The following is an 18,131-nucleotide window of genomic DNA, read 5'->3' on the forward strand; positions in this document are numbered from 1 at the left end:
CCAGCCTTCGGCTCCAAGGGAGTGGCTTCACTCCTTGGAGACCCAGGAAAGATCAGCACCCATCGTGGACTTTTGTGGGACTTCTTCTTAACCATGTAAAATGCTAAAATGCTTAACCATGTAAAATGCTAAGAGCTTTACTGAGGAGGAAACTGAGGCTTGAGGCGGAGAAGCACGTTGCCCATGCTGGCAGAGCCCAGAGGGGCCTGTGGCTGGGTTCCCAGCTGGTCGGCCTCAAAGCCCAGCCCCTACAGAGGCTTCTCCTGTAGGACCCTCAGGCCGGTCATTTCATGGACAACTAGCACTTGGTTCCTTCTATTTACCACTGAGCCCCAGTGCTCGCTCAGCACAGCAAGTGCTCAGCAAACATTGGTCACACAACAAATGAAGGAAGGAACAAAGATCTCCAGTCCCCTGCCCCCAACCCTCCACCCTCATGGCATCCCCCAAAGACCTTCCTGGCTGGTGCTTGGCTTTCAGGTATGGGAAAGCCCACCCCCAGCCATCACCTCACTGGACTGTCCACCAGGCTTGGCAGGTCCTGACCACAGACCCCACTCTCAGGAGCAAGGAAATCAGAGCTCAGCGAAGTCACAGAGCCTTGAGGGTCACAGGGCCCCGATTCCCTGGGGGGCGTCTCATTATCCCCCACTCCTCCACTGTAGCAGCCCATCACTGCCGTGGGAGGCACCTCCGCTCAAAGGGCACAGGGGGCACAGTCACGGGACTGCTGGGGCCCCAGCTCACCCCCTTGCTCAGGAGACCCCAGCTACGCTGGCCACAGGGGTGTTGCTGTGCCACCAGCCGCTCCCCTCCTCCCAGTGCTGGGACTCCAGCTCCGCATGTTCCAGGAAATCCAGGCCACATTTCCCTCCAGGAGCCGCCGCCCAAAGGGACCCTCTGGGGAGAGATGGAGCATTTTTGAGGAAAAGGGGGGTGAGGGTGAAGGGTGTGGGAGAAAGAGTCACCAAAAAAAAAAAAAAAATAGTGGCTGGGCCAGGAATGTGCCTGGGTGAATCGGAGCCAAGCCTCCTGTCCATCCACAGCTGTGCTGACCAGAGCAGGGCGCAGGGCGTGGGCGGGGCCGGGTCACTCTCAGGACAGGACACCAGCTGCCAACCTGCTCCTGGCGGGTGGATGGGCTCTCTGCCACCAGCCTGTTTGGGGAGGAGCTGGGCAAGAGCCTGGGCCAGGATTCTGGACACTAGGCTCTGCCACCCCAGCCCATTCTCCAGCTAGGGCCTCAGTGTCCCCATCTGTGTAATGACAAGATTTCAAGAAATGCTGACTTCTGGTGACTTCTCATTAAGAGACCGGTTGAATGAAGGTAGGAACAGTCACACTTTTTAGTTCTTCGTTTGGGGTCCAAGACTCAGGGACTCTGTGAAGTTGAATGGGAAAAGAGTTTACAACTTTGTATTCACTAGCCTCTGTCTACAGTGCAACACTTCCTTCAAGTGTGATCGTGGACCGCAAGCTATGGCAAAGTTAGCAGTGACCTTGTCACAACAGGGGGTGAAGGCACTTCGGTCTGACTAAAGCAGTGGATGCAGACAGCCTCCCAAATGGTTCACGCTCATCATGACCTGACACGGGCATCCACATATTTGATTAAAGGTGCTAATAAAGAAACCTATGTCTTACCATATCACAGACCATTGTGACTACTGTGGTGATAGCATCTCAGGATAACTGGGCTCCTTTGTGATCCTATGTATTTTATTTTATGCGCTTAAAAAAAAAAAAACCATGAAGAAAAACAAATAAACAAACATGATTAGTTAAACGTTTGCCTTCGGCTCAGGTTGCAATCCCAGGGTCGTGGGATCGAGCCCAGCATCATCAGGCTCCCTGCTCAGCGGGGAGCCTGCTTCTCCCTCTACCACTCCCCCTGCTTGTGCTCTCCTTCTCTCTCTGCCAAATAAGTAAATTCTTTAAAAAATAAAAATTTAAATTTAAATTTAAATTTAAAAAAATTTTTTTAAATGGTGATGAAAATGGGTCCATTGCCTCCCCAGATACCAAAGCAGTTCATGGTACAAAAAGTGAAAAACCCCTGCCTTATATGAGGCCATTTTTATTTTTAAATGGGGAAGTCCTCTGTATACTGACTTGGAACACTGTCAAAACGCAACGCTAAGTGCAGTACAAAAAGCAGGATACACCAGTGTCCGTGTACGAACCAGACTGGGCATGTACCATGTACATTTGCTCGATGGCCGTCAAATGCCTAGAAGCGGCCCCACATAGGTCACAGTGGTCATCTCTGGCACTTGAAGGAGACCTCACTCAACACTTCGAGTCCTTCTTTTTTTTTTTTCTTTTTTTTTTTTTTCATATCCATGTATATTCAGAAAGAGTTTGGATTCTGGAAAGATGGCTGTGGCTCTGGTGGAAACACAGTTTTTGAAAGTTTGAAATATCTCATGGTTAAAAAAAGAAGATGAGGGGTGCCTGGGTGGCTCAGTGGGTTAAAGCCTCTGCCTTCGGCTCAGGTCATGATCCCAGGGTCCTGGGATCAAGCCCGGGCATCGGGCTCTCTGCTCAGCAGGGAGCCTGCTTCTCCCCCTCCGCTCTCTCTGCCTGCCTGTCTGCCTACTTGTGATCTCTGTCTGTCAAATAAATAAATAAAATCTTTAAAAAAAAAAAAAAAGGAAGAAGACAAAAGAGGGAGAGAGAGCGCCTGGTAGGCAGACTCCGGCAAACTCCTTTGCAGTCCCAGCTCTGTGGCCCTGGGGGCATCTGAGGGCAGCTGTCCACCCACTCAGGCTCAAGGAGAACTGCCTAGCCCCAGCTCAGACCTCAACACCCACAGCCCAGCATCTTCCTTCTGCATGAATCATGTGTTTGTGGACTGAAAGGCAGGGTTAACCCAGACAGGAAGTGCTTATAGTCATCAGCATGGAGGCAGCCCCTTAAAGCGGAAAAAACACAGCCCTCGGAGGCTGGGGATGGGGGTTCAAGTCCCAGCCTAGCCACTCGGTTCACAGCGTGAGCTCTCAATGATCTCGGACAGAAAGAACCTGCCAGGTCTCACTCGGTAGGCCTGTAGATGCTTCTGGACTCTCAGGTGGACTCTTCCAGCTCAGAAGCTCCTCTGTTTGGGGAGCCCTTGGGAGCCATTACAGGTAGGAGTTGAGGATAAATGGGATGTATTATGCCCTCTTGTCCCTGGCCCCCCAGATACTCAGGCAGAACCAATACCCAGGCAGGACAAAAATAGAACACTAGGACTGTTGACTCTCAGGAGCAACCTGGAAGGTAGGTGTCTTTTTCCCCCATTTTACAGATGAGGAAACAGGCTCAGAGAGGGGAAGAAGGCCACCTGAGGTCACACAGCTCTTATGTGGTTTTTTTACCCAGGTCACTTGGTGGGGCTACCTTACCCCCTGGGGACAGCCCTATCCTGGCAACCCCGACCTCACACTCTGCCTGGAGGCCCGCTCAGGGGTGCGGCCTGTCTCAATGTGAACAGGACTATTTTTAGTGTCCACAGCAGGGGCTAGGGGCCAAAGTCAGGAGTGACAATGGGGGGAAGGAGGTGGGGCTGCTGGCGGCCGCCCCCGCACCCAGCAGCCGCCCCATTTCCTCGAGGAACCAGGCCGTGCACAATACAAGGAAAGCCTAGTGGGGAGTGGCTGGGGGCTCCCGTGGAGGGGGGCTAACCTGGCCCATCAGGGCAGCTGGGGGCCCAGAGGAGGCCTCCAGACCAGGGGGAAATGGACTATTAGCCGAGCTGCTGGGCCCTGGGCAGAAGCAATCATTCATGCTTTACACTCGCACACTCATCCACTCACACGAACGTGTGCATGCACGCATTCACTCACACACACACACACAGGTCTTTTTTAACTCCTAAGCAGGGCAGACCCTCATCTCCAGCCTTAGAGGCAGAGAACTGGCTCCTAGGGACTCAACAAGGTGAGATTCCTGCCACCCCCTGAGACCAAGCAGGAATTCATCTGGGGGTCCAGGTGAGAAATGTTGTCATAAGCACCCCAGACGCTCTGCCAGGGTCCTGGCCTGTTGGGGAGGTGGGTCGCTGGTGGGGAGGGTCCCAGTCTAAGGCTGGGAGTCCCAGTCGAGAGCTGCTATGTGACAGGAGCAGGTTCTGCCCCCCTAGCCAAGCAGGGAGGGCTCCTTCCTTCCCTCTATACAAAAGGGGTTCCCACTTTTCTGGGCAAGATGACCTGAACTTGATGTGTGAGGTTCTCACATGTTCTCCCAGGGCTTAGGGTCAGAGACTGTTTCTCCCCCTCTCCATTTCTACACTGCCAGCCACCACCGAGCAAACTCCAGTGATGCCTCCTCACCATGTCACCCGCCAGCGATGCCCTCCTTAGCCTCCCCATTCTCCTACCATCATTACAGCTCTGACAACAAGGACAGTGACATTCTTGACTGCCATCACATCTCCCAGAAGCATAGTGCCTGACATGTAGTAAGTGCTCAGTAAATACCTATGGAGTAAAATCCTTGCCTCCTACTGGAGGCTTCTCCTCCCCACACCATGAACAAAGTCATCTTCTGGGAACTTCTCAATTGCCCAGCAAAGCAGACACACTCATCCCACTGGAGGGAGAAGAAAGCAGATGAGGGAAGGACCCAAGATCTCTGGCTGAAGACCGCACGGTGAGGAACAGCCTGGGCAGCACCCCTGTCTAGACCAAGGGCCCCCAGCTGTGTCTTTACGAGCTCACATCTGCTCCCCCCGTCCTCCCCGGCCACCAGCTCTCAAGTCTGAAACTGGCGTCTCCATGCCATAGCAGTCCAGCAGAAAGATGAAGATGATGGTGGGATTGCGGAGATGGTCTCTCCTTCACATGGGGTGAATCTGGAGGGGAAAGCACAGGGTTTCTGGACCTGCTTGAGGGCAGGCTCTGCACAGAATGAAAAGCGACCCACTGGAGACGTTCGAGCACTGCTTGGTAGGAAACAACTCGGCAATGAAAAGAAAGAGACTGTGAACAGTGCAACAATATAGAGGAACCCCAGAGACATCAAGAGGAGGGAAAGAAGCCAGGCACAAAGAGTACATGCTGTCTGATTCCACTTACAAGAAATTCTAGAAGAGCCAAAACAGACAGAGTGACAAAAACCCAATTAGTGGTGGCCGAGGGCCAGGAGGTGGGATTGATGGGTGAGGGACCCAAGAGAGCTTTTTGGAGGTGACAGAAATGTTCTGCATCTTGATTAGGTGGTGGTTACCCAGTGTATATATACATTTGTCAAAACTCACGGAAAGATACACTTAAAATGGATAACCTTGGGCACCTCTGATTTTATGTTAATTACATCCTGATACACTTCTACAAAATTGGCACCATCCCCATCCTGCCAACCCCGAGAATTTATGATTGCTTATGAGTCAGACTGCATTTTTTCCTAGTCCTAGAGGGTGCCTCTTCCCAGAGGGTTCAAAGACCCAGCCCTGAGGTTGCCTGTAGGCACCTGCCTCACTGGTTTCCGGGAGCAGACGGCGCTGCGAAGTGAGCGCAGGCTGCTGTGTGCTGAGCACCTACCGTGGGCAGCGCTGAGCTCTCCAAAGGGGGAATCTCACCTTCCCCTAAACACCCAGTGACAGTGACAGTGACAGTGACAGTGACGGGGGTGCTCTTATCCCCACCTCACAGAGCAGAGTATGGCGAGGAGGGCGGCTCTTGCTCAAGAGAGCATCGCTGGCAAGTGGGAGTCTACCCCACGAGAGAGGGTGCTGGAGCCCCTGGACAGCCTTCCCAGGGGTCCCCTCTTTCCTGGCCTCCAAGGTTCCCCACCCCTTCCTCAAAACAAAAGATCAGCAGGGGCACAGGCACACCCTCCTTAGAAGGCAGTTTGGTGCTGTTATCCTGAGGAGCCCGAGGAGGTTTGAGTCCTTGGACGGAGTTTCCGGAGGCATTCCTCCCAACACCTGCAGCCAGTTTGGCTGGTTCCATTTCCTGGCTGTGTGACCTGGGGCAGGTGCCCCTACCGGCCTGTGTCTCCGCCTGCTTATCTGCAAAGTGAGGATTAAAAATACTGCTCACCCCATGGGGCATCTGGGGCGTCAGAACACAGGACTCTTGATCTTGGGGTCATGAGTTCAAGCCCCACATTGGATGTGAAGCCTACTAAAAAAAAAATACTGGTTACCCTTCATGGATACAGGGTTTTCTTTCACTGATTAAAATGTTTTGGAACCAGGGAAGGAGTGGCGGTTGTGCAACAATGTGAACGTGCTAAATGCCACGGAAAGGTACACTTTAAACGGTTAATGTCATGTTATGTGAATTTCACCTCAATAAAAAAGAAAAAGGGGAGGCAAGGAGATCATCTATGTAGATATAAATGGACACATGCATTAAGGAAAAAGCTATCTTCCTAAAAGGTAGAGTGAGGATTTAAAAAGCAGTAAATGTCAAGCACTTAGCAGAGTGCCTGACCCATCGTAAGGAGGCAATACATTTTTATTTCTGTTGCTATTTAGTGCTCCTGGTTGTTGGCGAAGCTGCCATCCTCCATCACCAGCCAGCAGCATCAGCCTCCTCCTGGAACCCTGCTCCAGCCCTTGCCGACCCCCACCTCCTCATCTTCTCCCCAGTGGCAGCCACAGTGGTGGGGAATCCTATTACCCAAGACACATCAGGCACTCCTCTGCTCAAAACTCTCCAACATTGCCCCATGTCATGGGAGGAAGAGCTGAGGCCCTGTCTGCCCTTTCTCTAACACCTCCTGCCTGCTCTCATCTTCCATCACTCCTTTCACTCACCAGTCTCCACCCACACTGACCTCCTTGCCTTTTACTCTTCCCCCTATGCCAGGCATGCTCCTGCCCCAGGGCCTTTGCACTGGCTGTTCTTTTTGCCTACAACATTCTTCCCCCCAGATTCACATAGATGCTGCTCCGCCTCCTTCGGGTCTTTGCCCAAATGTCACCTCCTCAGAGAGGCCCTCCCTGACCATTCTCATAAAACTGTTCTGCTCCAACCGCTCATCATATCCTCACTGACTGCACAGTCTGATGTGATATTGTACACTGACTTGTTTTCTGTGTTTTGTCCATCCCTCCATGAGATAGGAGCCTTTCTTTCTCTTCAGAGGGACTTGTTTCCTGCTGAGAGCCCAATCTGGCACACAGTAAGCCCACCATAAGTCTTTTTGAATGAATAAATGAATGAATGACTACATGCCAAGGACTATGTTCATGGGGTCATTTAGCTGGGCCCAGCCTGTGTGAGTCATGAAGGGCAGGAATCCTGGGCTCCCCGGTAGCCCCAGTATCACCTGGCACAGGAATGATGGAGGCATCTGTTGAAGGGAGACCTCTCCCCGGTTCAGGATCATGCTACCTGAGGAGTCTGCAGTGGCAGGAGGGCCTGGGACAAGGGCCTGGACTGCTCCCACCCCATCCCTAGCTCTCTCCCCTGGGACTCCAGATTTTGCTTCCTCCCCCTGCAGCTGTTCCAGACTCTTCCTCTCCTCTTCCTCTGGCCTGAGCCTCCTCTGGCCTTCAGCCCTCAGCTGCTGGGGGGGAGGGGTAGAAGGAACTCCCTCCATCTTCTCCTTCCCCGCCCTCCTGGCCTGGGCCTGAAAACCTCCCCTTCAGTCTCAGCACCCTACTCCTGCCCTCCCTTCCCCTCCAGGCACCTCCAGGGGACAGGTCCGGGAACAGGGATCAGGCAGAAGTGCTGGGTGCCTCGACAGGCCTCTCAGCCCCTGCCTTGCCATGTGACCCATCTCTCCACTCAGAGGCCAGCTAGGGAGCTAGGCGCCCCATGCTCCAGTCTCCCCTGTGCTGCTTGCTGGCTGTAGAGCCTTAGGCAAGTCACTAACCCCTCTGTGTGTCAGAATTGGTCTTAACTTGAGGATGCAATGCAATGATGTGGAGCAGCTTTGTAAATTACAAAGCCCTAAAGCACCCTTGGCTGTGTATTCGTGCCGGGTTTCTGACCCAACGAACTCAGAACTCTGAGGGAGAACCTCTCAGTGACCCGTAATCTATCCCAGGGATTCTCTACCATCATTATCTTTATCGTTACAGCCTTGATAGCATCCTCAGGTTTGAGAAAGGCCATCATCAAAGTCCATCTCCTTTGAGAGAAGGGTAAGGTCTTAGAGAACATTCTAGAACAACACCCCTCCAGCTAAGCCACTATCCCCCAGGGCACCTTGCCATAATGCAACACAGGGAAGTTTCATTATTATTCCAGTTTAAAGATTCAAAAGCTGGAAACCAGAGAGCTTCAGGTGCCTGACCCCACTGAAGCCTGGGCTCCAGTTGCTGTCCCTGGCTGACAGACCAGGGTCCCTGTCCAGCCCACCATACCTGTGCCCATCTGAGCATCCCAGCAACTCCTGCTCAGCATCTCCTCTCCCTTGTTCTCCCCAGGCATTTGCCTACCCTTCCAGGGTCCTTCTGATTCCATCCAGGCTGGGAATGGCCAATGCCAGATCAATCTCCCTTTCCCTCTTTATTCCAGAACAAGAGAGCCTCGGGAAGGGGAGGGGAGCCCTAGGCCTAGATTAGTTCATAAATATTATCAACTGCTACCGCACGGGTTGGGCTCTTATTCCCATCTTCAAGTGAGACTCAGAGCAATTAAGTGAGCAACTCATACAAGGTCACATAGCTAGGGGGAATGCAAGCCAGAGATGAGACTCAGGTCTGTCTGACTTCAGAGTGCTTTCAAAGAGCTCTGACGTTGGGTGACTTCATTCCCAGCCCTACTCCTCAGTCTCCTCCTCTCTTAAATGAAAAGAGTACACTTCATGAGATTTGTTGAGCTGGGAGAATTATGTTGCATCGGTTTATAAAATGCCCAGAACAACAGTGGGCACACAGGTGAGGCATCACTGAGGGACTAGGGGATCTGAGGTCAGGCCAACCCAGGCCCAAGGGCCAACTTTGCCCTTTTTGCTCATGGAGACAATTACTGTGCATCTCTCTGACCCTCACTTAACTCATCTGGAAAGCAGGGGTAATCAGCCCATCTCACAAAGATGGTGCTGGTCCCCAAACCTTAATTTTTTAGAAGTTAAAGCCGTGGCTCGCATCCAAATAAAAAAGTGGGCCTATGCCCAAATCATATGTAATTTATTAGTATAAACTCATCAGCAGAACGGTGAAGCTGATTCAAAACATTTAACAGAGGCTGGAATGTCGATAGCCAATGGGAGACAACACGGAGGTAAGATCATGAGACTGGTTGCGGCACTTGACTGCCACAGTTGGCTAAGTGTCCAGCTCAGGTCATGATCTCATGGTCCTGGTCTCAGAGTCATGAGATCGAGACCCGAATCGGGCTCCATGGTCAGCAGAGACTCTGCTTGAGATTCTCTCCCTCTTTTTCTGTCCCTCCTGCTTCTATTCTCTCTCTCTCTCTCTCTCTCTCTCTCTCAAATAAAGAAACAAATCTTAGAAAACAGAAAAGATTGTGAAACTGACTAACGTCATACATGACAAAACAACTATAACCTTTGGCATGGTCTTTTCTACCGGAGAAAAATTATCTGCATCCTACATCTACAAGGGGAACATACAACTTCCCAAGTGTGGACCCTAAAAATTAGTGTATGACAGGTGAAACAAAGATCTCTCTTCCCCCAGAGAGTTAGCTACCCGTTAGGCAGGGCTGTTGGACAATATTCCAGCATGTTGCTAAAAGGACAGGTGACCCTTCTCTGGAATTATTTCCAAGTTTGGCACACTTTTTTTTTTTTTTTTTAAAAACACGAGAATGCAGTGAGATAATGGAAGTAAGAGGAACTGATAAATTTTAGAGTGCTGAATGCCTCTTGGCTCATTTGTGTAGCATAGATGCAAATTATTTCTTATTTATCTTTATGTCCTTCTAGAACACTCTGATCAGCAAGGCTGGCACTGGGGTGTAGCCCTGCTGGACACACACAATCCAGAAGTATCCTTTAGACGGAGCCCCCACTCACCTGCTGGCCCTCTGGGACAGCCTGGACAAGTCTTTCTAGTTTCATTTACACAACAATGATTTCCTGGGGGCCTACTCGCTGCCACACACTGTCCTGGACACTTGGGATGAAGCAGAAAATAAGACAGACCAGTCCCTGCCTTCGAAGGCCTAGGACCTAGACAGAAGACAGAAAATTAACCAAGGTAGAGGTTAACTCATTACAAATTACCAGCTTCCTCGCCAGGAGAGGAAAGCCTCCCTAAAGAGAGGGGACATTCAAACTCAGACATGAGGAATGAGAACATACCAGCCAATGGAAAAGTTGCAGGAAAGGCATCCTAGATACAATGTGTGCAAGGCCCTGGTGCGGGAACAGGCTTTAGGGAACAGAGAGAAACAGTGTGGCCATTGTTCAGAGAGTGGCAGGAGATGATGTGCGCAAAGTCAGCAGGACCTGAATCGTGGTGAGGGTGGTGGGAGTAGAGGGAAATCTGGCAGGAGACCCAGATTTCATATATAATATAAATATAATATATAAATTAATTTATACATTAATATAAATATAATAGGAAGATATGGAATGTTTTGGTCAGACACCTCCATTATCCCCACCTCTGAAAGGAAGGTCCCGCTTTCAATGCCTCAGGGCTCCAGCCAGGGGTTTTCACAGTGTGCTCCAGGAACCAGCAGCATCAGCATCACCTGGAACTTGTCAGAAGTGCAGACGCTTGGGCCCCATCCCAGACCTGCAGATCAGACACTCTGAGGGTGGGGCTCAGAGATCTGTGTTTTTTCAAGCCCTCCAGGTGAGGCTGAGGATGCCCACGTTGGGAACCAGGGCTCTGCAGTCAATAACCCGCAAGTTAGAAAAGTGACCCAGAGTTGCCACCTGGTGGTATTTCTTGGGAACTACAGCCTGAACACCCCTTCCACAGCAAGCCCTTTTTGATGCCAGCAGGACACACTTTAGGGTCTTTGACAGGAGCGTGGCTTTAGAGTGCGCCTGTCCGCTTTTCTCACACGCAAGGACACACAACATAGGAGGGCTTCCCCAGTGATTAACTTCAGGTTTTCTTCCTGCTACGCTTGGGATAAAACCAGATTTCTTATAGTCTGCTCTTTCTCTCTCTCTCTCTCTCTCCTTTCCTTCTCACTCTTCCTGCCAGCCACACTAGCTTCCTTGCTGTTTCTCAGAACTTTGGCATTTACTGTTCCTTCTGCTTGTAATGCTCTTCCCCCCAGATTTGCATGGCTAGCTTCTTCACGTCACTCAGATCTCTGTTCAAATGCCACCTCCTTTGGGAAGTTTTCCATGACTACACTCGGGAGCTCCAGCCCTACTCCCTGATGATGACCCTGTCTTCTTTTTCTTCATCCCTGACATTAGTTCACATATTTATTTGACTTTTGTCTATCTTTCTTATGAGACTGGGAATTCCAATGAGGCAAGAATGATAGTTTGTTCTGTTCGCTGCTGTAGCCCCAGCACATACAGTGGGTGTTCAATAGATATATACTGAATGAATATACTCTATAAGGCAGGTATTATCACCTTCTTTCCCACCAATGGGGAAACTGTGGCTCAGCAATGCAATGGGACTCCCTCAAGTTCATACAACGAAGAAGTGGCTCGGATCTAGATTTGAAGTAGGAGTTTTGGAAGCTGAAGTGTGAACCTTGGCAGCTTGGGGTTCCTGAGGCTGGGAAGACTTTTCGACCAGGCTGCCATGTCTCCAGCACACAAGATCAGCAAGCAGGTTGTGAGGTCTGAAGGATGTTTGTCAAGGTAAATAAACAGAGGGCAAGAATCCTGTGCTGAAATCCTAAGCACCTCCAGGAGCGTGGGGCAGTTCCCAGCGAATAGGGGGTACCTGAGTATACAGCAGGAGTGGAGCATGGACGCAGACATCTGCAATGGGTCTTAAAGTCCTTTGAGGTGTTCAGATCTCTCTTTGGTAATTAGCACAGGTGAAAATCCTGTTTTTAATTATCGGAACCTGTGACCAAATTCTATTTTGTATGCAAACACGATGTGTAGGGGGTTTGTTATGTTTTTACTAATTTTTCATGGACTTAGTTTTTTTAGAGCAGTTTTAGGTTTGCAGAAAAATTGTACAGAAATTTCAGAATAGCCTTATACTTCCTTTGCTTAACACCCACAGTTTCTCCCGTGATTAACACTTTGCATTAGTGCGATGCATTCATTACAACTGAACCGATATTGATGCATTCTTTTTTTTAAGATTTTATTTATTTATTTTTTAGAGAGAGAGAGAGAGTGAGTGTGAATGGGGGATGGAGGGGGGAAATGGGCAGAGGGAGATGGACAGAATCCCCAGCAGACAACTCGCTGAGCATGGAGCCCAAAACGGGGCTCAATCTCATGACCCTGAGATCATGACCCCATCATGACCAAAACCAAGAGTCAGATGCTTGACCAACTGAGCCACACAGACACCCCAGCACAGTGTGTATTTGCTTGGTTTGGGGTTTTTTTTTTTTTTTTAGTTTTTTTTTTTATTAACATATAATGTATTATTTGTTTCAGGGGTACATGTCTGTGATTCATTAGTCTTATGCAATTCACAGCACTCACCATAGCACACACCCTCCCCAGTGTCCATCACCTAGCTACCTCATTCCTTCCCCCACCCCCTCCCTTCCAGCAACCCTCAGTTTGTTTCCTGAGATTAAGAGTCTCTAATGGCTTGTTTCTCTCTCTGGTTTCATCTTGTTTCCTTTTCCCCCCTCCTTCCCCTGTGATCCTCTGTCTTGTTTCTCAAATTCCTCAGATCAGTGAGATCATATGATACTTGTCATTCTCTGATTGACGTATTTCCCTTAGCATAATAGCCTCTAGTTCCATCCACGTCATTGCAAATAGCATGCTTGGTTTTAGTACACAGTGAATCTGCCAGGAAAGCAACCTCCGCCTAAGTTGGGAACAGGCCAGGTTGTGTTTGATTCTGAACTTCACCTCAAACTGCTAAACATTCAGGACCATCATGCAGGCGCTGTGTTTGAGTTGCCAGAGCTCCTGCTTCAGTCCCAGATTCAAGGTGATTCCACCTTCAGCCATGTGATTTTTTTTTTAATATATTGTGCCTGAATATTTACATATTAATTTACTCTAAATTATTTTCATTTTGTTTTCTTTTCTTTTATATTTCAATTAGGGTCTTCTTTGTTTAAAGTTATATGTCAGTAGGTTATGTCATTCATGAATGTCATCTGAGAAAAGAAAAGAAGCCTTGCAACTGTTAAGAGGACCACTGGCTCCCACAGGGGTCAGCCCAGGGTTCCTCTGTAGGACGGTCGCAGGGGCAGGAGCCTCAGCCCCTCAAAAGTCACCATGCTGGCTAAGCAACTTACCAATTTACCTGAGAATCAGCACCTCCACACAGTCCCTCCGCCAGGTGTTACCCAATGTTCTCCCACTTTACGGAGGGAGAGACTGAGGTTCAGACAGAAAAAGTCCCTTGGATAGAGCTGGAAATTGAATCCAAACCTATGCTCCCCATTATCCAGCATCCAGCCCTGGATTTTCTGGGCCTTCTGGAAAGAAGGTGAGCTGGGTGAGCTGAGCACCAGCAGGCCTGAAGGCCCCAGGAAGGGGTGGAGAGCTACAAAGGGGAGAAGAGTGGTCAAGGGCACAGGTTCTGTCCTGGATTCCAATCTGGGCTGTGTCACGTGTGAACCTGGGACAGACATTCCCCATCTCTGAAGCTTGGTGGTCTCATCTGTAAAATGGGTCGCCAAAGTGTGGGAGGTACCGTCCCTTTCCGTGTTACCAGTGTGGAAACTATGGCTCATAGAGGGGAAGTGACATACCCTATGCGAAATGGAGGGAGGAGTATGAAATGGTCCTTGAAGGTAAGGACACACTCCTTTGCCCGGTAAGTTCCCCAAGACTCCTTCAAAGCCCAATTTGAGATTCACAGGTCAGTAGGCAAAGATTAGGGGTCACTTGCCATTCCTCATTCCATCCATCCCCACGTGACTCCCATAGGGCAGAAATAGCTGAAAGCCCCCAATGGGCCAGGAGGACTGGGAAATGCTGTCCTCAAAAGCACTGCCCCAGTTTCCCTGTGCTGGACTTCAGCTCTGAAACAGAATCCAGATCAATCCATTCTTCTACATCTCTCCTACTGCTGCCATATAAGTCTAGGCCATAATCACCTTCTGCCTCCCTCCTCCTCACTCCCCGCCCAGCAGCCAAGGAGATCTTTTATAAATGTAAAATCATATGAAGTTACTCTATTGTTTAAACCTTCCATGGCTCCCTATTGTTCCTAAGCCAAATGCTTCTACACAGTACCAGGGACCTCGCCTACTTCACTCATCTCGTTTCCCAGAATGCTCCCTCCACTTTCCCACCTGCCTCATGTACATTCAGGGGCATACTGGCCTCCTCCATGTGCCTTTAACACACTAGCCGTGTTCCTATCTTGGGACCTGTGCCCATATTCTTCCTCCTCCTTGATCAACCCATACGCAGCCCTGTCCTTGCCTTCACCGAGCAAACCCTTCCTCCCTTTCTCCTCCCCTCCAACATGACAGTTTTCCTTCCCATGCCACCCTCTGGCCTCGCCCTCTCATCTCCCCTGGCAGAACTCCCAGCTTTCTGTAACAGATTTGTCTGATTATCTTCTCTCCACTTGATTGAGCTCCACCTGACCAGGGACACTGACTTGTTTCCTGCAGTGCTGAGAACCCAGAAGTCTCTGTCCCAGAAGAGGTGCTCGGGAAACCTGGCGAATGGCAGACTGCAGGCAGGAACGGCCACTCGTAGGAGAGGGAATGGCTCGTCTCCTCCACCAAGTGAATGAAGACATCCAAGACATCCAAGCCCGAGGGGGAAAAGTGGAAGGCAGAGGGGATCCCAGGCACAATTCAGTTCACTGTTCAGCATGAGCCTACACGTGCCAGACACCGGGCTATGCATGGGGGACAGCATCCGTATGCTAGGCTAGTACAGAACAAAGCTCTGAGCCACACTGCTTAGTTGTGCAAGGTTAGGCGGTCACTAAACCTCTCCGAACCTTCATGTCCCCAACTACCAAGTGGGAGAGGTGGACAAGTGACTTCATCACAGAAAACCCAAACCGTGGGGCATTAGGACTCAACACGCTGTTGGAACTCCAGCGGAACCAGCGGCTCGGTCCAGTTGCTATTGCTGCAGCACGAATCACTCCAGAATTTAGCAGCTTCACGCAACTATTTTTTCCCTTGCTGTCGTGAGGCAGGAGTTTGGGAAAGGAACAGCTGAACACTTCCTGCTTCGTTGCAGGCAAATGCTGGCCAGGCCTGTGGTTATTTGAAGCTCCAGTGGCTTCCCGTTGGCCGGGGGCACCAACACGTGGCCTCTCCACCATGGTGGTCCGTGGTGGTCCAGGGCAATTGGCCTGTTACGTTTGTTACCTGCATTCATTCCAGTATTTCAATTTCAGGCAGCCAGCTGGATGACGATCACCTCCTATCCTTCCAGCTCATCCCTCTGGTAGCCCAACCCCTGAAATCCTTCTGTCCCAGTGGGACCTCCGATCCATGGAGCCTACCACATTTTCCTTCATGTCCTCACTTCCCTTCTCGCCAGTTAAAGACCATGGGCATCCTTATTCCCATGCACTGCACCCCCCGAGGTGCCTCTGCCCCTCTCTGGTTAAATATCCCCCAGATGGATGCCAATGCTCTTTCCCTCTGTGGTTGTTTCCCTGCAGTGGAATGTGGCTGGAGAATGTAGCATAGAAAGCACCATGGGCACTGGGCTTCCCTAACTTATATGATGGTCCCTGGCTGGCTCAGTCGGTGAAGCATGCAACTCTTGCTCTGGGGATTGTGAGTTTGAGCCCCACGTTGGGTGTAGAGATTACTTAAAAATAAAATCTTTGTCAGGCGCCTGAGTGACTCAGTGGGTTAAGCCGCTGCCTTCGGCTTGGGTCATGATCTCAGGGTCCTGGGATCCGGCCCCACGTCAGGCTCTCTGCTCAGCAGGGAGCCTGCTCCCCCCCCCCCGCCCCCCTCTCTGCCTGCCTCTCTGCCTACTTGTGATCTCTCTCTCTCTCTGTCAAATAAATTTTAAAAATCTTTTAAAAAAATAAAATCTTTGTTTTCTTTTTTTAACAGCTTTCCCTCCCTCCCTTCCTTTCTTCCTATCTTTCTGTCTTCCTGGACTTATGTATTTAAATTTTCTTCTTCTCCCTCTAAATCCCACTCCATTGGGCTCCCTCCACTCTACATAAACTCTTTCCTGTCTGAGTCACAATGCCCTCTACTTTCTTAAATCAGCTCTGGGTTCTGTTCTTCCTTGACTTCTCAACAGGATTTGAGACAGACCAACAATTCTCCCCGCCTTGAAATGTTTTCCTGACTTGGCTTTCAGGATGTCTGTCCCTGGCTTCTCCCTCAATTTCCCTTCCCCTTAATGTCAGATGCCCCAAGGCTCAGTCCTCCATCCTCTTCTCTCTCTGTTCACTTCCTTGGAGATCTCACCCAGTCTTATGGCTTTCAAAGCTATTTCTACAATGAGGACCCCTGTATTAGTCTACTTGGGCTGCCAGAACATGAGACCACAGACTGAGTGGCTTAACAACAGAAATATATTTTGGGGGTGCCCGGGTGGCTCAGTGGGTTTAGCCTCTGCCTTTGGCTCAGGTCATGATCTCAGGGTCCTAGGATTGAGCCCCACATCAGGCTCTCTGCTCAGCAGGGAGCCTGCTTCCCCCTCTCTGTCTCTGCCAGCCTCTCTGCCTACTTTGTGATCTCTGTCTGTCAGATAAATAAATAAAATCTTAAAAAAAAAAAGAAATTTATTTTTTATTTCTCCTGGTTCTGGAAGCTCAAGGTGTCAGCAGGGTTGATTTCTGGTGAGAACTCTCTTGCTGGCTGGCTGCCTTCTCCTCGTGTCCTCACATGGCCTTTCCTCTGTGTACACTCAGAGACAAAGAGAGAGAGAGCTAGGGAGAGAGAGAAATAGAAAGAGAGAGACAGAGAGAATGAGCTCTGAGGTCTCTTTCTCTCCTTACAAGGACTACAGTCCTGCTGGGTCCCACCCTTCCAGCCTCAATAAACCTTAATTACCTCCCTAAAGGCTTTATCACCGCATACAGTACATTGGGGGTTAGGGCTTCAACGTATGAATTTTGAGGAGACACAATTCAGTCCATAACGACTGCCAAAATTACATCTCCAGCCTAGACTTCTCTCCTGCACTCAGATCCATGCATGTAACTTTGAACTAGGCTTCTCCACTTGAAGGGCTCATGGTGCCTCCAACTGAGTAAGTCTCCAATGGAACTGCTAATCCCTCCCTTCTTTTCCTACCTGAAAAAGTTCTCCCATAGCCTTCCGCATCTCAGCTAGTGGCAAATTCCTTCTTTCAATTCCTCTGACCCAAAGCCTTGGGATCCCCCTCAATTTCTTTCTATCTCAAAACCCCATCCCCAACGTGTCCTTTTGGCTTTACTTTCAAAATAAGCCCAGAGCCCAACTTTGATTCAAACCATAGCCATCTTTTTTCTGGATTGTAGCCTTGGCCTCTTACCTGATCTCCCTGCTTCAGCCCTCACTCTTGTTCCGTTTATTCTACACCCCCGCTGCCTGTGAGATCCTGTAGAAATACAAAGCTGGGGCTGTCCTCCCTCTGGTCAAAACCCTTCGCTACACCCCACCTCCCTCAGAGCAGAAGCCAGAGTCCTGACTGTGATGCACAACGCTGTGCATGGTCCAGCCCCCCGGGGCGGGGTCTCCCCGACGTCATCTTCCCTTTACTTGCTCAGTTCAGCCACCTTATTCACTGGCCGTCCCTTTGCCCACCAGACCCAATCCCCCTCCACAGCCTTTGCCCATACGGTTGCCTCTGCCTAGAACAATCTTCTCCCACATACCCTCGAGCCTCCCTGCCTCACCTCTTCCAGCTGTTTGCTCAAGGACCACCTTCCCGGTGGTCCATGGACCACTTACACGAAGCTGTACTACAGCACTCCTCTCTCCCTGCCCTGTCTTATTTTCTCCACAGAGCTCATGGCCATCTGACGTGCCATCCGTCTCTCCATGGATGGTGAGGTCGTGAAAGCGGGGACCTCATTTTGTTCACAGTTACACCCCCGTCATAAAGACTCACACTGATTGCACCCTTACTGGGTGCTAGCATATTTTTAAGCGTTTTACTGTATTCAGTCATTTCATCTTGACAAGAGCCCTATGAACTGGGTCTACCACTTAGCCATT

This window comes from Lutra lutra, chromosome 9 (assembly GCF_902655055.1).
Source record: "Lutra lutra chromosome 9, mLutLut1.2, whole genome shotgun sequence".
Classification (NCBI taxonomy): domain Eukaryota; kingdom Metazoa; phylum Chordata; class Mammalia; order Carnivora; family Mustelidae; genus Lutra; species Lutra lutra.